The following is a 24,512-nucleotide window of genomic DNA, read 5'->3' on the forward strand; positions in this document are numbered from 1 at the left end:
AATAAAAACTTTGTTATTTTCACTATGGTTTTAATTTCATGATGAATCAGACCTTGAAAAATAAATAACCCTCGTATTAACCCCCCTATTCACCACTAATAAATGTTTTTTACACTATAAATCAAAATATCTTATGTCAGACATGTTTCAATGATATGTGGGCTATAAACAGTAAATAAAAATATCTTCACGAACAGAAAAATTGAAAATTCTTACATAACTAGCTTTTATGTTTTTAAACAAAAACTAAAGAAGAAAATAGCTTACTTGTTTAAAAATTGTCAGTTCATCATCAGTCCATCAGTCTTGGCAAGATGTACAAACAAATATTCTTGTTGCCCTGTTTCATGCATGTCTTCTTTTTTAATGGGCAAATATAATGGATTTTCTTCCAAAACTGAATCGTTAGTTTATGCATTCATTCTCTGCAAAAAAATATAAAGATATATTAATATCCTACTACAAAAGTGTGACTAAAAATAAGCGTGTTAAATGAAATATTACTGAAACGTAACATCTGATGAAGTCAAGCGCTTGGAACTACCTATATTGTTAAAGATAATTTAAGACATGTTTGTATAAAAGCGCGTTTTAATGCACTAAACTGTGTCGGTTTTATATGCAACCTGTTCATCAAAGCTATCAAAAGCTTTTTTATCAAAAATTTTGTTTTCGGTGAATTTAAAATTATTTATGCAAAATCAACAATTTATTTGATACTATTTTCTGTGTTATATAATTTTACTCATAAAAAATAATACATAAATATAACCTCAAACCTTTATACACAAAATAAATAAATAAATATACGCTGCAATATAAATAAAGTTTTATAAATATGAACAACAATATTCACTGTTTGAAATAGCCATCTTCAGAAATCGGTGTGTATAATAACACATTTAAATGTGGGTGAGAAGGCATGATTTGTAGGATCCTCCATGTAAACCCATGCAAACTAACAGATCGCCTCCTCAGTAACATGGTGAACTACAGAATGTCCAAGTTATCATTGGATCCGATATAAGCTCACCTAGGAAACTCAAGAACGGCTCTGTGTTGCATACATGCCAGAGACAAAATCTAAAAAGCATGGCTACACCGATGACTGGTGGTAACAACAAAATGTAGATCATTTGACGAGTCGGAGAAGGTCCTGACGGCTGACCTGGAGAAACTGAGAAAGTACTTTCGGAGATGGCGCCTCCAACCAAATGCTACTAAAAGTTGCTTCCATCTGAGTAACAAGTTTGCTAATAGGGAGCTTAAAATTCTATTCGAGAATACATGGCTTTTTCACAATAAGATACCAAAATACTTAGGCGTGACACTTCATAGAACGCTTTCATTTAAGGAGAACCTAATGAAAACTACACAGAAATTGAAAGCAAAAACAACATTATACATAAGCTCTGTGGAACAACGTGGGGAGCATCGGCTTCCACTTTGCGCACATCGGCTTTGAACATCGTCTTCTCGGCTGCTGAATATTGTGCGCCAGTGTGGCATAACAGCCCTTATGTTCGTAGAATTGATGCTCAACTTAATAACAATATAATAATGATTGGCGGGGTTATCAGGTCTACTCCTGTGGAATGGCTCCCGGTATTGAGGCACATACCACCCCCGAACCTGCGCCGTATGAACTCTCTTGTAAAAGAGAACAAGAAGATTATGGACAATCGAAACCTACAAATACATGAGGATATTGAGGATGACAATCATGGTCACCTTCGATCTAGAAAGCCAGGCTATCCAAACAGCTTACTTGTTTAAATATTCTAAGTTCATCAGCTGTCTTAGCAAGAGTACAAATAAATATTCTTGTTGCCCTTTTTTATGTATGTTTTCTTTTTTAATTGGCAAGGAAAATGGATTATCTTCCAAAACTGAATCACCAGTTTGTGCATCCATACTCTACAAAAAATTAGTAATAATAATATTTTAATGTAATAGTGTGACTTAAAGTAAGAGTGATTAATAAAATATTACTGAAATGTAACATCTGACGAGTCAAGAGCTTGAACCTAACTGTAATGTCAAAGATGCTTTAAGACATGTTATGGAACAGAGCACGTTCCAAAGCATCAACCTGTGTCGGTTATGTATGGAAATGACTTGCTATAAAAAAAATCTATGCTTATAACAAATATGACATGAAAACCAGTCATTAAGTTTAACTGAATGCTCATTGAATTTCTATATCTCCAAAAAATAGACATGAGTAAGCAATTACAGTAGAAGTCATAGTTTTTTATTACCTAAAATGATACAATTTTTTGTAAAAGAAAGGTTTTCACCGGGTATATAGACTATGATGCTAAATTAAACAAGGATTATAGCATGTTTTTAAAGTACTAGTGGAAGCCAATTAAGTTGTATTAAAAAGAAAATTTAATTTTTACAGAATCAAAAAATTTTCAGAAGAAAAAAGATAATTAATGAGTTAATAAGTCAGTAACATAAAATAAGGATATATTCGATGAGCTATTAGAAGAACCCGAGTCAAAAGTGAGTGTCCTAACCTGACCCTAGTTATAACTTTGTCACACAAGATCTTGGGCTGACAAACGCTAGGGTTGATACTTATCGATTAGCATAAGATGACATGACATCTCAATGTTATACTGTGTTTTTAACACAAGCATACTATTCGCGTTGGCTTCTTTCTCTTTTAATTAATCTGACATAGTAACATTTGAAATGAAAACTTGTAAAACTGCAGACTCTCATATGCCATTATCAACCAAACCAACCATTAATAAACACACGACAGATTTTTTGCATGAAATATTCAGGAACAGCATTCGATTAACTAAACATCTAAATTTATTACAGTGTTTCTGGTAAGGCCAGACTGTATTAATTTTCTGTGGTACACAGAAGACATCGTGGAAAAGTTAAAAATTTAACAGAAAAATATAAGATTATCTCTTCTTATAGAATGTTTAAGAAAACCTTCTACAACTATCTTTTAGAGAATTGAAAAATCACAACCAGTACATTAAATTTAATCAAAAATTTAATTTATATGTAGGATATGTTCAACTGAGAAAACACAAGCACATCAAAATCTGCCTATTTCCATAAATATGTTTAATAACATATTTATGGATTTCGATGTGCTTGTGTTTTTTTCAGTTGAAATCATATCCTACATATAAATTATATTTTTGATTAAATTTGTATTATACTTGTTTGAGAATACTTCAAAGTATTTCGCCTACAGAATAATTCTGAATATCTGTCTCTTGGTGTTCACGACTAATTTCCTGTTTGCTTATAGGCGAGTCTGACTCCGTCCAAGGTGAGCTTCCGTAATTTCACAAAACGTAAAAAAACGATTTCTTACCTTCTAGCTATGCAAATATGATTAACTGTTAAATCTGTTATTATACAGATTACTATATCATTATATTTAGTTATATTAAAATACTTACAACACGTAAATAATACACACATCTTTCACTCTGTAAAAATAATTTTAATGACTACCAAACACAATCACAGAATAGATATAATATATAACCGAGGGTGTCAACAGTGACAGCACATGGAAGGAATGCATATCATTTATACTACTGTGCTATTGGGGTGTTTGTAATCATACACCACAGTCCACAATATATGTAAAAATAATGAAATAAGTTGCCGAGTCGGTAACCACCATGGATTCTCAAAGCTTCTACTGAACAAACGTGTGAGGAACCAATGAGTTCCTCTCGACTTCAATATGATTCTGAATATCTGTCTGTTGTTCATGACTAATTTCCTATTTTCCAACAGGTCGGTTATCACTCGGACCCATTATTTCACAAAAAATAACTAAACTTTTCTTACCTTCTGTTTTTCTAATATATTCAATAGGTTATAATAATTACTACGTTTTTTTAGTTTTTGTTGTATCCCATAATTCGATTTATCGATGTACGTAGATTATCGATGTAACTTTTGGAGCCAGTCAATAAAATCTGTTTTCAGTATTCTATTCAATTTTCACTTTTCTCTTTGTTATTTATGTTTTAATTAATAGATCTTTTTCTATAATTAGAATACGCGTGTCTTTAATTAAATAGAGACATAAAACGTTGCGACGAGGAGTAATATTTGTGTACAAAAAAGGTTAAAAGAAAAACTTGCTTGTTTTTACACGTTCAAACATATTTGAGCCAAACTATCGACTGACGACATTAAATACATGAATAAAAGTTTAATTGAATAACACTTAATTTGAATAATATTTATTTTATACTGTTAAAAATGATTGAAATATTCGTCATATAAAACAAGTTCATAGAATATATTTTGAGTAGTTTAGTTCCATTAATTCTTCGGATGACGATTTAATAGGCAGGAGAGTTACCGGCGGCTTGTGAAAGGTTATATATATGATTCAAACAATTTTATTTTATGACAGTCCATTTTATAAAAAATTTTGTTTTTGGTGAATTTAAATTTATTTATGCATAATCAAGAATTTATCTGATACTATTTTCTGTATCATATAATGTTACTCATAAAAAATAATACATAACTATAACCTCAAACCTTGATACACTATTTTTACAAAATAAATAAATAAATATGCACTGCAATATAAATAAATTTTTATGAATATGAAGAACAATATTCATTGTTTGAAATATCCGTCTTCAAAACTCCGTGTATATAATTATACATTTAAATATATATTTAAATGTTTTCCTCCCTGTAATCCCATGCAAACTAACAGCTCGCCTCTTTAATAACATGTTGAACTACAGAATGTTCCAAGTTATCATGGGATCCGATATAAGCTCACTTAGGAAACTCAAGAACGGCCTGCCACAAGGATCGGTACTTGCGCCTCTCATTTCAGCTTCTGTTTTACAGACATGTCAGTGACAAGACTTAAAAAGCATGGCTACGCCGATGACTGGGTGCTAACAACAAAATGTAGATCATTTGAAGAGTCACAGGAGGTCCTGATGGCTGATCAGGAGAAAATGGGACCACAGAGCAGAATAACGAAATCTCATGTATTACTCAAAAGCGCTGGGTTTTGACTTTCCCCTTAAGACTTGGTCAACGCTAAACAGAAACTCAGCAAACTGAGCATTTTTACAAACTCAGCATGGTAGATATTTCCTGTATAAATGGGGTAAAACACCGACGCCGCTTTGTGAGTGTGGTGAAAATTACACTGTTAAGCACATTACAGAAGTTTGCTCTAGGACAACTTATGAAGGGTATCCTGAAGATTTCCTGATGGCAATTCCAGAATCAGTAGCTTATATTAATTTGTTGAATGTTTGTTTGTAATTTTTGACTGTAATTGGTGTTGCGTGTTGGAGCCATATACTAAATAAATATATATTTATTACGACTCAACCAATATTTTTAATATTTACAACTCGTGCTAATCATTTAATTGCACTGACCAACAGACTGAATTTGACACTACATGCATGTGTAAAGTCAAATTTTTCAAAATTTGAAAACAAATTTCAACAATACAAAGAAAGATTTGATAACTTTCTTATTATGAAGCGACACATCAAAAACAGTCCCCTTAAACAGACTGTTAAAACAGTCCTGTTTTCAGTCCTGAAAACTTGGAGGTTTAAAGTTATCAGTGGCACCAAGAAAACTACATACTCTAACGTATGACGAAATAGTTCAAACTTTGACCGATTAGTAAGTGAGAAAAAGAATCTATTAGTTGAAAGACATAAATTCCTCTCACAAAAACAAGGATCAAATCAACCAATTCCAGATTTTGTCACACAATTACCTAAATATATTTCAACATGTGAATTCCAATGCAAATGTAAAAAGTTTATACCAGATCTTTTTCTGCATCTTTTCTGCACAATTTACTAGAGGACTTTCCAACCAAGACTACGTTATCAATTTTTGCTAGATGATTCAAAATCTTTTCAAGATGCAGTTTCGAAAGTTCAAACCTTAGAAGCACCATTCCTTTTTTATGTTAAATTTTAGCAACATGGCACCGTTTGTATTTTATATTTCTTATAAGGCTGAATTCAATATTATTATGTTATTTAGTAATTTTTTTACTAATAATTTAATGGAAGTGGTTCAAAGGATATTAAGAAAAAATTATCAAATGTATTTATTTATATTTTTAAAGGAAAAAATAAATCTGAATTATTTCTTGATTTCGGTTTTTTCTGATGTCAGACAATGTAAAACCTTTCCATAACTTTTGTTTTTTTTTAATCAAACATTCTAATGTTAGATTAAAAATTAGAATGTTTTATTAAAACAATCTAATTATTAAAAATTAAAAATAATATGAACTAAAAAATTACATTTAGAGAAAACTTAATATAACAATTACCTTTAAATTTTGATTGAAGAACAAAAAGAACAAATCTGTATAACCTAAACTACTTAAAACATATTCTAACTCCAAACCTGGTCATTTACATTTCATAATTACATGATACTATTTTAGAAATTAACAAATAGAATAATTAATTGCAATAAAGTTAAAAATTTGGTAACAGAATTACAGACTTATTAAACACGACATTTGTAACTTAAATTATTAAGCCTTTAAAGAAATACAATTTGTTATTAATTAATGTAGGAAATAAAAAACATAAAAACCAGGAAAAAATTTTAATGAGATTAATCTCTTCTTTTCAAATTCATCAATTGGTCTTACAAACTTTATAAACTAAATGTTTACAAGTGTATCAATCTGTTATGATGATTTTTTTAATCTTCAGGTATAGAAATTATCGCTTCAAGTGTAATGAATAAAATATCTCTTTACAACAAATTTTTTTTCTCATCATTTATTGTCTTAACTCCTGGACTTTCACTTCATTATCTTTATAAAATATAATACACATTAAAATAATTGAACAAATATTTTTTCTATTAAAATTGTATTTGTGAAATTGACTCAAATAGCTAATACAAATTTCCTTTTTGCACATTAATCCAGTAACTTGGTCTTCATCTCTACAAACATTAATGTTTGTTTTTCTTGTACTTGATGAACATTTAAAGTATTTGTTTAAATCATCTTTGTTACTGTCTTCATACTTGATGTAACTTGAAAGATCTTTCATTTCTCTTAGTATGTGAGTGTACTATCTGGTGTGCTATCATTGTGTGCTTGAAAGGTATTATGTCGTTCTTTGTACTTTCACTTGGTGGATTTAATATTTCTTCATTCATCTTTTGTAATCAATGTTTTTTTACATTTTGTCTTAAAAGAATTTTGTAATCTTTCAATGGAACTAACATCCGTTCCTTAAAGAACTATTCTATCAGCTATGTTTAACTGCAATCCCATCTAGCATTCCCTTCTCATGTCCAACTTTATAAATAACATGATGCTAGTTTAGGTCTGGGAAGATATCTATTAAAAAATCTACAAACATAAAACACTTATATATTTTTCTACGCTGTTACTGAAAAAAAAGTATAACATTAAGATTTGGTTTATGTTCATTTGCAAACTTGAAAATGGAGTATTAAGTGCAATTAAGTATTAAGTGGAGTACAAGCATAGTTGCTGGGTCATGTTTTAAGTTTTTTGGCAATGTGAAGAATGATTTAACATTTAAATTATTATTTTGTGTTCTCTACAAAACAATAAAAAGTATACAGAGTTACTTGCAGACCACCAGAGTGAAAACTTGGCATTTCCTCACCATATTTTATAGCATAATTTTTACTAAAATTAATGTCAAGTAATCATTTTCATTCATGCATTTATTACAATAACTTCATAATTCTTAGATTTCTTCATAATCATCAACAAACTACATACAAAATTAATAGCAGATTTTTGTTGAAATCTAACTATGTGTGACTTTCTTAGTATTCCCTTGCTTACCTTTAAATTCTGTTTTGTAAGGTCCAACACAGTAGTAATACAAATTAGTTTCACAATTAAATTCATTGGATTTAATATTCTTACTCTCACATTTCTGGCAAGATTGTAACAAGCAAAACACTAAATCTGTCACAACCAAGTTGTTTAACTAACTTTTTGGATTTTCTCTGTCAATAATTTTCTTTTTCAAAGGAAAAACAACTAAATTTGTTTCATTATGGATCTTAAATTAACATGTGTCTGTTTTTTTGTCTTCTGAAGTATCACCCAATGGCTGTAATCTATCAGAAAATAGCGTGGCTAATTTTGAAAGTATAGGTAACAACAACTTCTTGTAATTTAATAAAAAATCGTTCAATTAGTTTTTCTTTTTTTTATAATACATTCTGTTTTGCCTGCCACTAGTCTGCCATTTTCATTTTCTTGTAAAAATGTTTAAATACTCTGTTTTATTTTTCCAAGCAGAACTGTTCCTTATGTTTCATTACTAAATTGTTTAATAAATAGTACAGTTAAGAACTGTTCTGACTTATATCCAACAACTTTACATTTTTTAAGTACTTTATCTAATAAGACAGAGTACATAAATTACTTTCAGTCTTGTCATATATTTTAAGTTTGATTTAATTTGTGGTTTTAGTGCTACTCCAAACAACAAACTCTTCCTCCTGGCAACTGAATTTTTATCTTGATCTTTAATTTTGTGTTTCATTTTAGGATATGAAGTCATATTTTTCTTTTAACTTATGATGATGTTCTGTTTACATTGCTCATACCGATACTTAAATATTGATTGATAAAAATTGACTAAGTCATGCATTCTCATAAATAAGTTTCTTATCGTGTGGAGTAATTTTACTAATGATGTATTCACTTCCTGCCTGAACACTGTGGAATGTTTGGTGTAGGCTGAAATTTGATTTCAAAATTTGGTGGACATTGTAATATTTTCAGAATTTTTTTTATCGTTTATTATGAATACTTGAATTTTGTCTTCATTGCTTCCTTTTAATTATAACTCTTTTGGTTCACATCTTTTTTCACCAGTTTTACTCTTTTTTTTAATATTATTTTCTCTTTGCTTTTCAAATTTATGTGGGACTTATTTTATTGATTTGTATATTTTTGTTTCATGTATCTGTTTTGAAAAAATAACTCCTCCTCTGTACTTTATTTTCTTTTGAGTGCTGTTCTCTTTCACAGAAACTGAAACGATCAATAAACAAACAATAAAATTAAAAGCATTAACATTCAACAGGTAAATATGTAATAGCCTATTTTAATTGACAGTGAACCTTTAATTCAGTTTTGTTCAATTTCTAACAAGGTCATCTTTATCATAAGTATAATTAAAATAGATTACTTAAAAGATTGTTTAAAAAAAAACAATAAATTCCTAATTTCCAATCATTTTTACAATTTCATAATTTTTCACTATAACGGATAATACCCATTAAGTGATAGCTATTACTCAGAAAATATTAATATAAATTTGTAAAAAAAAACAGCAAATATAAATAAAAAAATTAGCTAACATAAGATCGGTACACCAGCAAACGATGTGACAGCTGTGAATGAAATGAACAGGTATTTCCATTAAAGTACCAGCAATACTAACTTTTCCACTCCATATTTTGCTTAGTTCTCTTTAAATAAAATATATAAGTTATTTAGACTATTACAAAAATTAAACAAGATATAGCTTGTTTATTTTGAACATTAAACCTCTAGGAGTGATAAACTTTACACCATGTATACCATTATATACTGAGCAAATTTTAAGTTGCTAGACTACTTAGATGAGATCAGTGTTAAAAAAAACAAGAGTCAATTTAAAGTATTGATAATAATTATTAAAAGATTGATATTAATTGTTGAAAGAATTCACTTCCCTATCAGCTAAGTGACAGGGTAATGAAGAAAGTTAAGTTATCATATGTTCACTCCAAAACTTCATCTTTAATTAGCACAATAGCAGCAAGAACATTTAATCTTTTATTGTGTATTGATAGTTTAATGGTACAAGAACTTAGTGTATGGTTTAAGTACAAGTATGTACTCCTCAGCCACAGGAAAAATAGTTAATGAGAACAGGTGGTCAGTATTTTAACTTTCATAAACTTAAAACTTCACAATAAACAAAATGCAGGTACTACTTGAGTCAGATATACCCTTGTGAAGAGCTGTTATAAAAACTCCAAAGTAGTTTTTATTGTTATTCAGCTGGACTTTCAAAACTGGGACAGGAAAATAAGAAGAATAGTTTTGTACTTTACAAACTATTTTTTTTTTCTGGCTAGTTATTAATAAAAATATATAATTACTTTTTAACCATATTTATTTAGATTAAACTTTGATATGTTGTTCTAAAAAGTAGAAAATAATTCAACAGTAGTTAGTTGCAGTTCAGAGGGAATTAAATGTTATGAATTGTGCAAAGCATATTATTGGTGAAATTTAAAAAGAATTTTTAAAATAATGCAGCAAAAAAGTACTAATATTCACTATATGAGATAAAGAAAAGAATACAGTAATTACCAATATGCAAGGTTTACAAATAAAAAAACGTATGTAGAATCACCCAAATGAGCTATTGGCCCCAAGTATAAATATATTATCGTTGTTGCTCTACATTATGAAAGTACCTTTGAATACTATTAAAATAATCCACAAGACATTAGTGATTGCTTTCCTTTTTATTTTTTCTGACTTATGGAATCAGACAGCTTATGTTTTCCTTACTGTAAAGCCAATAATGAACAGTCCACTTTTTAATTCCTAGTGTTTGAAGAAACATTTTTTGACAAACCTGAATCTTTTTCCCATCTAAAAGAATATGATATTTTAATGCTTCTCCATGTTTTGAATTTTCAATGTAAACTCTCCTTCCCACTTTGGTCTTCTCTACCATATCAATTAATTACACTTTTCTTTGATCTCAAATCATGTTTTACCAGAATTAAAAAGACTTAAGCTTTGCTCTTCTTTTATAGTGTTGCAATTTCTGACCATAGTTTTCCATGTTTTGAACATATATGCCTCTCTAATTCTCTTTGCTTCCTTCATTGTCATGATAATCTTGCCTTCTTTTGTTACAGTTTCCTTCCACTTTTCTTAAAATATTTTAGTCTGTTTTATATCTCCACTGAATAATTCATTGCCAGTTGGTTCTGAGATACTCATGTTTTCTGAAATGGGAATTTCTTCTACTTAGATAGTATGAAGGTGTAGTCCACATACTCCAAATAACTTAACGTAATCACTGGATAAATTTTTATGGATATTGTTTTATGTATCGTTAGACATCTACTCCAAAGGTACTCTTCTGTCGAAATAAACATTTTTATTTTGTTCAGTAACAACTGAAATGTCAGGATTGACATTGTAACCTTAAGGTAGACAAAACTAAATAATTGTGAAATATTAATATTTGAATTAAAAAGATGCTCATTAGTTCTACTTCTGTAGTATTGTTTACAGAAACTTGATAAATATTTCAATATTTTCAGCAATGAACCGACCCATTAATTGTAGATATATCATCTGGAAAAATTTTATTCTTTGGTAATTTAATTATTGTCTGAAATTCTTTTAAACAAAATTAGCCAATTTTTCTGCCCTTTGTAATTGTTCACTGAAAACAAAGTCCAGTCATAATTAGTAAGAACAGTTTTATTTATTTTAAAACAACCGTATCAGACATGGATTTCATACTAATAAGGCTCTTTAAATTGGTTTTAACATGGAATAATTTTGTTTAGAGTGTAACTTTTCAGTCAGCAACTGCATCCTAGTACAGTTCATCTTGCTTTGCATAATTTAAATACAAATTAAATCTTGTCTTTGGTCTTCATTTAATCATATCTCATTTACAATTTTAACTTGTAGGTCCTGCTTTAAAATGCTACATTTTTATTATTAATTATTAACGTTATTAGTTACAATTTTTTTCTGGTTCAAGGAACATGATGTTGCTGAATATTTATTATTATTATATTTAGGCAATAAAAATGCCTGTCATGCTATTCAGAATAATGTGACATCAAAATGACATTGTACTTGATGCAAACTAAAGGATAGCAGAATTTTGTCTCTCTTGACAACATAATTATGATATGTCAGTCAAATACAATCTTCATATCACAGCTTGGTTTAAGTACAATGGAAACCAGCTTAAAAAATCCCGGAGTAATAAAATTTACAGAATGGATTTATGAAGAGGTGCTATTATCAATGTCGGAAATAGCTTATATTTTATGGTTAAGGAAGAAAATGAAACTTGATCATCAGTTATAGCTGTGAATAATTCCCTTATGAGTTTGGATCTCAAATAAAAATTCCACGCAAAGATCCAAAAACGCTCTCCAAGATTTTATAACAGTTTTCTGATTAAAGTTCCATTCATACAAAAAAGAGAGAAAAATTAATGTATTATTTTGATACAAAATAAAAAGAAATTATTAATAAATACAATACTGAAAAGGAAATAATCAAAAATATGCAGCAGACAGCAAAACAAAACATATTTGAACAGTAAAAATTAAGTAACTATAATGCCTTAACTTGGTATTTTAGCACCTATGTCTAATAAAATACTGTGTTAATTCTTCCTCCAAAACACAAATAAAGATCCATCATGTTATTTTTGCATATAAATAGAAACAGAATGTTATTTTATTAATAAAATATAATCGATATAAATCTTAACGACTTACTCCATGGTCACAAAAATTCAAAAATTAATAGTCATACTAACCAAAGTTCAAATTCTCCTTGTTTGAGGCAACCCGTTTCAGTTGCAACCTCTACGCCTGACTACCTCCATATCAAACCAATATTAACTTCCACATATCTTTTGGGTCTATGCAAGGGCCTCATTCCATTGGATCTTTCAACTAAAACCCTATCAGTTATTCTTTGTGTGACATTTCTTGCACAGTGCAATCTATGACTTAATCATTAAATATATCTGGACTCGATTATAATGTATGAATGTATGCAGCGCAAAGTTGTGGCACTTCCTCCACTGTCCAGTATGTTCGTCAATTACAAGACAAAATATTTATCAATGCTAATTGGAAACCATTTCTTGTGTTTTTTAATCGAGTGGGTCAACACTCCCTCACCCAGTTGTGGTGTTTTCTTTTTCCTGTTTAGCCTCCGGTAACTACAGTTTAGATAATACTTCAGAGGATGAATGAGGATGATATGTATGAGTATAAATGAAGTGTAGTCTTGTACATTCTCAGTTCGACCAATCCTGAGATGTGTGGTTAATTGAAACCCAACCACCAAAGAACACCGGTATCCACGATCTAGCATTCAAATCCATGTAAAAATAACTGGCTTTACTAGGACTTGAACGCTGGAACTCTCGGCTTCCAAATCAGTAGATTTGGGAAGATGTGTTCACCACTAGACCAACCCGGTGGATTATAGTAAGGAATATAATTATTTAAGGTTATGTTTTTGTTATATGTAAACAGGTTTTATATAGTTTTATTGATAATTATTAAGAACTGAAGAAAACATGTCAGCTTAGTTTTCAAAATATTTGTTGTTCTATAAGCAACATACTTACAAAGAATACTACTATTAATTTATAAACCTTAAATAATAATTTTTAAGATTTAAGCTTAAGTGTGAATGTTAAATTAAAAAAAGGAAACTATGAGGCTCATTCACAAAGTAAATATTATTATGCTATTAAAAAATGTTGACAAATATTATTTAAAATTAATAAGACTATCAAAAACACTAATATATGAAACGGTTTCCACAATATTAAGGAATATGTCGCATGGATATCCTTTTCCCAAAATGAAGACTGAAAATTACCAGTATATGCATTGCTTGTTTGGCATCATCACCTTCATAGTGTTGTCTGGCAATGAACTGTTTTAAACAAATGAATCCATTTGTTCACAGCTAAATGACATGATCAGAGGTTTGGGTGTCAGCATGAGCCAACTGTTATTAAACAAAGCATAACTGAGTATGACTTGCTTTTTGTTTTGGGTTGCAAGTCACAATAAAGTAAAATGAAATCAAAAATAGTCCGATCTAGTAAAACTTTTCATTTACAAGTTGCAACAAATCATTAACAATTGCTTGCTCTGTACCGCACCATGCACGTTGAACTATCAAATCTACTCTCACATCACTTCTAATCTAAGTTACTATATTTATCCATTACACCATGATGTGTGAAAAGAATAATTGACAAAAATTTTAAAGATATTCATTCACTTACACCTTTATGTGTGTTAGCATGTCTGATATCTTGCTGCTTCGCTAACTTACACATTAGCTTTGATGGACTTTCTGCCATAGCATCTGAAATATCTGTTTGTTAATTTAGGTGGTCTTCCACTTTGATCAGCATCTTCAGCAGAGCCTGTTGTTCGAAATTTTTCGATAAGAGTTTGAAATGCGTTGCATTTAGGAACAGCAAGTATCTGAAAACTTTTCAGAAAAATTGCGCTTCACTAATTCAGTATACTTGTCACTTCTTGAAAGGCATGTTCAGTGTCTTTCGTGAAAAGCGTATTCCTCTATTAAAAGAATCATTTCTTTTCTCACAACTGTTGATTCTGATAAACGAAACAACACAAAATGAAAAAAAGAATATTCAATAAATCACATCTAATGTCTTAGTTTATCACTGAGCAATACCCAATGAACCACGGGCAACCAACCTAACATAAAAAGACCAGAATGCACCACATGATTCTAAAATATAGAGTGACTTTTTGAACGCACTGTTATGATCACTATCAATAAAAGCACCTGGCAGTCTACATATCTGATTCATTGTATTTCTCAATTTCTCTTCTGAAAATAAATAGTCAGTTTTTTATCTGTTTTTATCTCCAGCAGATTTCTAAAAAACTACCAAAGAAGTTGGAGATTTTGAAATCTCCAGCCTTCTTTTGTAGGTTTTTTACTAGCCTTATATTATTACCATTATTATTAGTATATTTTGTAGTATTTATTATCCTTCCTCCACTTTCATTACATGTTCTCAGTTGTTTCCTTTCGCTTGTTCATCCCTCCAAAGTACGTTTGGGTGCCTTACAGCACCAGCTTCCATATTATTATTCTATAACAATATTTATATTACTCTTCCATAATATTCTCTTTCTCTTAATACAGTACTTCAATTGTAACATCTTCATATTGATTAGTTGCCTTATAAACTTTTATTGAAAGCAGGTTCCTGGGTTTATTCTCATTCTGACGGCACTTTTCCTATCATTAGTAAAAACTATCCTAGTAAACTAAATTTCTTTTTTTTAGAATTATTCCTACATCACTTCTACTTTTTTACTTCCTGAATTGTAACATCATCTTCTAATAACTTCATCCTTTCTCATTTCACTTTATTTACTCCAGTTCCATTACTTCAATGTTTACGTTCATCGCTCTTTTAAAATTTTCTAACTTCTTTGTTTGCAAAAATGTTTCTACATTTAATGTACCTGTATGTATTTCCTTTCCATCTTTTTCTGACTTCCAATTGCTGATAACATAAACCAGGTTAATAAAACATAATATTTATAGTTATTAATTTTAATTCATTAAAATTCATTATCGCATTTAAAAGTTACACAAAAAAACATCAGGAATAAACATATCCTTATTTATAATTTGTTAAAAATTCCTTTTTGCGCTCTATAGTATATGTGATTTCTAATATTCTGGCTCTCACAAAGTGTTATTTTCTTGAAAACACTGCATAAACCACTTTAAATTCTGTTTCACATGTATTAGTGAGTATAAAAATCTTCAATAATTTAAAAAGGGAATATAATCTTTAACTTTCAGGCAAGTAATACAAAAAGTACATTGTAATATTAAATGCTATCATTGAATATTTATACTTCCTTCCTCTTCATCCACCAGTTGACCTTCATTAAATAGTTAATTCCTTTTTCCACGACCACTTTCAGTTCTCTTCAGTATCCTCTTTAAAACCTCCCTTATTTTATACCCTAGCATCCGTTATGACTTACCAGCACTGTCCTTGCCACTTAACTGCAGTTTTAATTTATTGATCAGGCAAATACTTTTCTATTCACTGATAAACAATCACTGACAAAAAACATACTAAACGATCCGTTATCAATACTTTCTTTTGGAGCTATAATTTCTTAATCTCTTCCTACATGTTCTACAAGAAAGACCTTCTTGCCATCTATCTGGATAAAAGTCATTATGGGTTATTTAATTGTTATTTGAATAACTCAAACCACCATCTGAATTGTATATGAGAGATATACTAAATCTGTTACTTTAGCAGCTCCCAAACCATGCACATGGATATCAAGAGCCTCTTAAATTTTTTGACAGGAATTGTGCACAATAGATGTATAAGTAGCATGATTCATGTTATAGTAAACCTTTTAAATATTAAGTTGCTTACGTGTACTTTTATTTTCGAATTCATTAATGCGATCTTCTTTGAATTGAATTCATTAATGCACTACGCTATTCTGTTATTATCCTGTTCCAGCATATTTACTAATACAACTGGTTTTGTTATTTTTTGTTTCCCATAACAGTTCTGAAGGAGTTTAGCCTCTGGAACCATTGCAAGGTGGTTCCACCTTATTACAGTGGAACCACCTATATATATCCTGAGTCAGGATATATCATCCTGATTCATTTATATCAGGATGATATATATGAATGTAAATGAAGTGTAGTTTGCAGTCTTAGGTCGACCCTTCCTGAGATGTGGTTAATTAAAACCCAACCACCAAAGAACACTTGTATCCACAATCTAGTATTCAAATCCATATAAAAGTAACCGAGTTTACTAGGATTTAAATTTAACACTCTTAACTTTGAAATCAGCTGATTTGTGACAAGTTAACCACTAGACCAGCCTCTCTCTTTTTTCCCGTTTAGCCTCCGGTAACTACCGTTTAGATAATACTTCAGAGGATGAATGAGGATGATATGTATGAGTGTAAATGAAGTGTAGTCTTGTACATTCTCAGTTCGACCATTCCTGAGATGTGCGTTTAATTGAAACTCAACCACCAAAGAACACCGGTATCCACGATCTAGTATTCAAATCCGTGTAAAAATAACTGGCTTTACTAGGACTTGAATGCTGGAACTCTCGGCTTCCAAATCAGCTGATTTGGGAAGACGTGTTCACCACTAGACCAACCCGGTGGGTTACTAGACCAGCCTGGTGGGCTACATTCAATTAACTACTCTTCATCATATTAACTCACATGTATATCTGATCTGTCTAAGGAACATTACAATACTTTCTTCATTGATTCATTGAATTAATTAAAATAAAAGAAAATAATGTATGTCTTTTATTATTATAATATAACTTTACATATAATTATTCAGCAATAGAATAATGAACGCTATGCTCTTTTATGTTGTAACGTTCCTTTCATTTGAAAAGCTGAAAAAGAAATAGTGCCAATGCAACGTTTATCAAATTCACTGTGCACTTCTATGCATACAAACGTAAATATAACAGTTGTGTTTACAATGATGAATCAGTACAAATAAATCGTATTTCTAACGGAATTTATTAAAAAATAAACAATTGGGCACTTTTAGATTAAGCAACAGTTTTAACAACAGACAAATAATTTAATGGCTTTTATTTGCACAAAGTATTTTTAGATATATTACAATAACGGTTTTAAAATGCTACATTAAAATGAATGAAAGTAAATAAGTTCTATAACATCCACTTAGGACAAGGAATTTGTCCTGTAGTAGCCCCTTTAAATAACACCTGTATAACAGTTCTTTAGCTAACCTTTTTCCTTTTGTATACTGACATTGTACTTGCAGATTTAAATTTCTGACTTCTAATATCAGACAAAATTTTCAGTTACTTAAATGATGAAATTTTCAAAATTTACAACATTTAAAAATTTTTATTTCATCTGTAGTTTTGTGAAAAATATAATTTAACTTTTGTGAGGGAGCTGTTTATAATTGTAGCCCAAGTAAATGTTATTCTTAAAAGACCAAAAAAAGAAAATTAGGAAAAAAATTATAATTAAATGGATATAAAAATAAAGACAGGAAAATATTTATTTCAAACTGAATAGTTTTGGATTTCACAAACTTTAGTCCGGGAGAGTAATATTCCACACCTTATAAATAGTAAACTTTGTTGCTATTTTAACAGCTATGGATGATATAAGAAAAAGATTGAAGCAAAAAGATAAGGAAGAAATACCATCTTGAACATTACTTGCTACTGGCTTCATAATATGGACACTGTGAAAATCAAGGGGTACTGGACATCTGGAATATAGAAATTAGTACAAAGATATTCAAGCTAATAGTGTGAAATTATACCAAGCTAATAGTTTGAAATTATACCTTCTGTAGCAAGGCTAGCCGCTGGGGTACACACCCACTCCAGGGCTACTAACCTTGGAGGTCCGATCCGGTACTCCGGTGGAACCGGCATATGTCCTGGCAGAGAGCGAATACGCAATCTCTGCACTGACTCCAGTGGCTCCTACTCAACGAAGCTTTCAGAGCTCCCATGCACCGACATACATGGCCACCATTGCTACATGCTTGCCATCGCAGGGGGCATATGGACAACGGAAGGGTCTCCGTTAAACCTGCAATAACATTGACCCTGGCCGCCACATCACCAGCTCTAAATATGGTGTGAGTCCATTTCCAAATCGTTTATTTGTCCATGTCCTACAGGTGGCCGAAAAATCCAGTCCGTCTGGTGACCTGAAGTTAGAAACAGGTCAAAAGTAAAAAAGCAAATCCGAGGAATTTACTCGGAACCCAGTTAGCCAGCTATGCGTATTGTACATAAGTACAGCTGTTGCCGCCCTGGACGTGGAACGTAGATGTTGTGTTCCGGACATGGGGATTACCTAACTCAGGAGTTATTATTATTATTATTACTCTACCAGAAAAAGGGATGTTATCCTCGCTGCCGCTGGTGAGTTGGTGGTAGCTGAGAAATTCAACTCCAGGGCGGTAGACTGGGATATGGCGCATACCAACTCCAGAGGGAAATACATTCTGGACATGGTGGCACGTACTGGACTCGTGATTCTCAGTACAGGGAACACGACGACGTTTCGCTGCCCAGGATATTTGGAAACCATTCCTGATATTTCCTTCGCCTCCGAAGAGCTGGTCACGCTCGTTCAGGACTGGAGAGTTCTCGAGGATTAAAGCGGTAGCAACCACCAATATATCTCATTTAGAGCCCTAGATGGTACACGAGAGCGCCCGGGGCCCCCACGGCTGGTGAAAAATAATAACGTCAACAAAATCGACGAGAATAAATTCAACAGAAAGATCTCCTCAGGGGTGGTAGCCCCTGAAAACTTCACCAACGGGGGGGACGGGGGGGGGCGAAGCACCAGAAGCGACCCGTGTACTGGTGGACACCGGAGATTTCGGGGTTCCGCCGAGAGTGTCTTCGACTAAGACGAGTTGCGCAACGTGCGAGGAATCGCATAGACGCGAACCCCAGGTCAGCCGAGTATAAGACGGCAAAGGTTCGGCTCCGTCGAGCCATCAACGTGAGCAAGGCACGCTGCTGGAGCGAACTGACGGAGACCGTGGATGCAGACCCTTGGGGGCTAGGTTACAAGATAGTAACTCGGCGATTGGAGATTTCGCGGTCACCAGCTCCACTAGACGAGGCTAAAGCGGAACACGTCGTTTTAAGATGTTGTTCCCGGCCCACTCGGTCCGTGCCGAGCGGGACTTCAGCGACATGGGCGACTTCCCGCTCTTCTCGATGGAAGAACTGGAAGGAGTCCTACGATCGCTGAAAAGCAAAAAAGCCTCTGGTCCTGACGGTATACCGGCCGAGGTACTCAAACTAGTGGGGCGCTGCAGCCACCGTCTTCTACTAGATATCTATAATGCATGTCTGAAGGCTGAGTCTTTTAGCGCCAGGTGGAAGACCGCGCGTCTTGTGCTAATTCCCAAGGGAAAGCAAAACCCAGAGTCGCCGTCCTCCTACCTCCTCCTACCGCCCATTGTGTATGCTTGACACAGATGGGAAGGTATTGGGGAAGCTGTTAAAGGACCGGTTACGGCGATGAATCAGGCAGGTGGCCTGTCACTTAACCAGTACGGTTTCCGGCAGGGTCGGTCGACCCTAGACGCAATTCAGAAGGTTGTTGAGGCAGTGCGGCGAGCAGAGGACCACAATCATTTTTTGCGACGTGTTGGACGAAACGTTACGTTGGACGTAAAAAACGCGTTCAACTCCGCACGGTGGAGCGTAATGATTCGGGCCCTGGAGCATTCATTCCATGTGCCTCAATACCTTCTCAGAATGGTAGACGCATACCTGAGGAACCGCGGTCTCATTTACGAGACCGCAGCAGGCTGGCGTAGGACTACGATCACGTCAGGGGCGGCGCAGGGGTCCATTCTCGGCCCCGACCTTTGGAACGCCGTCTCCGATGGCTTGCTGAGGCTGGAGATGCCTAAAGAATCTGCCTTGGTTGGGTACGCTGACGACGTTGCGCTACTTGTCGCAGACCGGGACGTGGAGCGCGCCCAACTGAGGCTCAGTCGAGCCATGCACAGAGTGGGTGCCTGGTTGGACGATCATGGATTGTCTCTAGCCCTCAGCAAAACGGAGATCGTGGTTCTCACAAAGAAGCGTATCGGCAGCCTTCTCTCTCTGCGGGTCGGGGTAGAGGTTGTCGAAACTAAGCCGGCCACAAAGTACCTCGATATGATGATCGACTAGAAACTCAGCTTTGCTGAGCAGCTTCGTACAGCCGCCGACAAAGCTGCGAGAGCCGTAACTGCTCTCAGCCGGCTTATGGCTAATGTCGGCGGACCGAAGGCCAGCAGACGGCGATTGCTGATGTCCACGGTGCATTCCATCCTGTTATACGGGTGGGAAGTGTGAGCCAAGGCATTAAGAGTTGCGAGAAACCGGAAGCGGCTCGCGCAGGTGCAACGCATCGCAGCCTTGCGAGTCGCTTCCGCCTATCTGACGGTCTCCGAGCCTGCAGTACTTGTGGTCGCCGGCGTCATACCATTGCTACTTTAGCAAGGGAGCGCCAGGTGATCTACAGGAGGCGACGGGCAGGCGAAGACCGGGTGACCGTTGCCAACGAGGAACGGACTCGCACGTTCCTCGCACGGCAAGAGACCTGGGACCACGAAACCAGAGGACGATGGACCGCAAAGCTTATCCCTCTGGTCAGACCGTGGACGGAGCGACGGCATGGAGAAGTGGAGTACTATACGACCCGATTTTTAACGGGTCACGGGTATTTCCGCGCTTACCTCCATGTCATAGGGAAAGCGCCGTCCCCGACTGCCTGTATTGCCCCGGTGTACGGGACGACGCCGAGCACACCTTTTTCAAATGTGCTCGGTGGGCGGCAGATCGAGGGACACTAGAGGCGGATACCGGAGCACTGAGTCCCCACAACGTGGTTGCGATTGTGACCTGAGTAGCTGGGAAAGTGTAGCCCGACTCGTCGGCAACATTCTCAGGGCCAAAAAGTTCGACCTGGATAGTCCTGAAAATTAGGTAGCACCTAATCAGGCTAGTGTAGGAGGACTCGACCAGAAGTAATGTGTTAAACGGTTCCGGGTCGAGTCCTGGTAGAAAGGGGGTGGTTTTAGTCGGTAGTCTGCTGATAGTGATTGGATAATACCATCAGGGGGAGCCCGACACTCAGTGCGTAAATGCATTTCCACTTCACTCCTCAAAAAAAAAAAAAAAAATTATTATTATTATTATTATTACTGGTCGACCTGAGACTATACAAGAATATACTTCATTTACATTCAATCATATTTATCTCCATCAATTCTCTGAAATAATACTTTATAGTGGTTCCAGAGGCTAAACAGAAATAAATATTCTCCAAGGAAATTTTCAACTCCAAGCGATCAGAAAAAAACCACCCGATTGAAAATTCCTAAAAAGCTATAACATTAAAGGCAATGCAAATGGATTATAAATGATACTACTTCACATAAGGTGCACTAATTGTTACCTTACCATTATCAATTATGAAAATTTTGCAAAATACTCAATTTTCTGCTACTTGTATTTGATGCTTCTATCATTTAAATTTCTTATAAGTATTGGTTCTGTCAGTATCAAAAAAGTTAATTACTGAATTTGTCCTTACCAGTTATTACCAGTTGTGTATGTATGATAAATTTGACTATGAAATTGTATGTAAATCATTATATAATAACTTTAAATAATTTATATTGACAAAATAAATACAAAATGTTTGTTTTGTTTTATACTAATACTCAGAAACATCTACATGATACTCGTGTATAACAGATTTTGTCGTTTCTCAAGTATCATCTACCTCTTCTGTAAACATTTTTCTCCACTTGATATGTTATAGTAAGTTTTGTTATTTAAAGGAAACTTTTCTCTATGATTATTATGTACATTATTTCAGACTGAAAATCGAGAGCTTGATTTTGACGTAGAGGTTGCAGTTAACGTGTGTAGGCAGTCTTCATCTGAAGATGATTTATTATTGGCTAAAAAACATAACTTGCATTCATGGTACTTAAAAATTCAGTTAGAAGACAATCATCAATTTAATGCAGCTCTCGATTATTTAAGTAAATTAACATTTACTGAGGTAAATGAAATATCTTTTTTTATCTTATATTTTTGTTGCAAATTTATTTACAACAATATTTGGAGTCAGTTTTGAATCATGATATTTGTAATCTACATAATCAACTTCATACATAAAATAAAAACTGCAGCAGCTATTAAGAAACCAAAATTGTTACAATATTAATAATGACTGAAAATTCACTGTAGAATCTTACATGTTTCTTCATTGAAAAAGTGGTTAGAATGGAATTTGAAATAGAAGTTAATTATTGCATTATTTAAATTTGTGTTTATTTGGAGAGAAAGGTAGTGTTCTTGGAAAAATTGTGCGTGTGTGTGTACGCATATATGCACATGTGGGAGGGTGAGATCACACGCATGTGTGCATGTGTTATTTTATTGAAATTAATCTTTTAAGAGTCATATTATTCCTGTGTACTGTTAAATTATATTTAAATTCAATCATGACTGAGGATGCAGGATTTTGCAAAAGTACTTTCATGAAAAATTAAGAAGATATTTCTCATTTCAATATTCTGTACTTGGTGGCTTATTTGATTGAATTTAAGTATAATTTAATAGTACAGAGGAATAACATGAATCTTAAAAAGATTAATTTCAATAAAATAACACCCACATACATGCTCTCTCACTCTCTCTCTCTCTCAATACCCTCCCACCCCCCCCCCCCCCTAAACCGTGCATGTGCACATGCACACACGCACAAATTATATATCATTTATATTATATTTTATATATATACACACACATATATATATAATATAAAAGCTATATAAACCACCAAACCACAGTAAATAGATAAGTTAAACTTATATTAATTCTAAGAAGCAATCTTCACAGGATCTTGCATCTTCATTTGTTATTAAATTCTATAATTACATTCATTACCAACATATTTATATACCAATTTTGTTAATTTGTTTAAATTAACAAATTTAATTTTAGTAAATTAGAATAAATAATTTAAACTTAATTAATTCTGCCATCAAGGAGAGTTTAAATAATAGTTCAGTAACAAAATTGGTCTACGTACATTTTCTCATTACTAGAGATTGCTTCTTTTTTCACATTAATCTGTTTTTGTAAAACAGATTAATGTGGGGTGATTGGGTTAATTAAACCCAAGTTTTCATAAATTAAGAGAGTTACGGATTAAGAGCATTTGGTTGGTAAAAGGGTCTTTACTCTGTACACCCATGAGTTTCTAATTGTCTGAAATATTTTGAAAAAATTATTATAATATATAACGTTACAATTTTTGTTAATTTAGCGAAGTATATTAATCTATTGGGAGTAAGGAATTCTGAACTTCTAGGATACCTTATGGGTTTTCAAATATTTCTGAAGATAGAACACACTTTGAATAAAAGTCCATTATAAAAGTTCAGTTTCTTCCTCATTTAAATTGGGGTTTTCTTAGGGAGGTTATGACTGTTTAAAATCTCATCAATCTCTCTGAGAGTAATCATTTGGTCCCAACGAATCTGATTACCAAGTTTTATAAATGTTTAGACAGTTTTCTCACAAAGAGACTCCTTTCTTTATCAGTATATTTTAAAGTAATATTACCTTGTAGGGTACAAATTCTGCAAAATTAAGGGCTATTGGTTTAATTTAATTGCTATATATCCTGTTTATTGCAAAAGGAAAAAAAACTTTAAACAGTGTAGGAATCTTTTTCATCAATTGAGGTTTTGAGATTACATCATGTAAACCAACCAACTATGTCTGTATAATAGAATAGATTTGAAAAAAAACAATTTGCAGTAGTGAGAGTAGCAATGAAGTGGATGCAAGACCAATTTTGTTGCTGAATTATCATTTAAACTTCTTGATGGCAGAATCACTAGATATTAAATATATATATATATGTATATACAGAGTGATCATAACTTATTCAACACATTTTAGGTGCTAATAAGTTACTTTGGGTTTGGCTATTTGACCAGTTCCTGTTAAAGCAATTCCAATTAACTTCCAGTTAAATTCATGTTAAAATAATTCCATTTTCTGTTCCAAAGT

General features: G+C 33.0%; 1 long non-coding RNA gene across 3 annotated transcripts in view; it reads left to right on the forward strand.

Annotated features, from left to right (window-relative positions):
* Window positions 1-24,512, forward strand: part of LOC142320506 (uncharacterized) — a 101,866-nt gene that overhangs the window by 60,289 nt on the left and 17,065 nt on the right. Inside the window, exon 1 of one of the 3 annotated variants that reach the window (XR_012755421.1) lies at window positions 3,268-3,307. The exons of 1 other annotated variant lie outside the window; for it this stretch is intronic. This is a non-coding gene — a long non-coding RNA (uncharacterized LOC142320506). Of the gene's footprint in view, window positions 1-3,267; window positions 3,308-4,065; window positions 4,380-24,512 lie in introns of those variants that run through there. One more of the 3 variants, XR_012755423.1, reaches the window with a different exon arrangement.

This window comes from Lycorma delicatula, chromosome 2 (genome assembly GCF_047948215.1).
Source record: "Lycorma delicatula isolate Av1 chromosome 2, ASM4794821v1, whole genome shotgun sequence".
Lineage (NCBI taxonomy): Eukaryota > Metazoa > Arthropoda > Insecta > Hemiptera > Fulgoridae > Lycorma > Lycorma delicatula.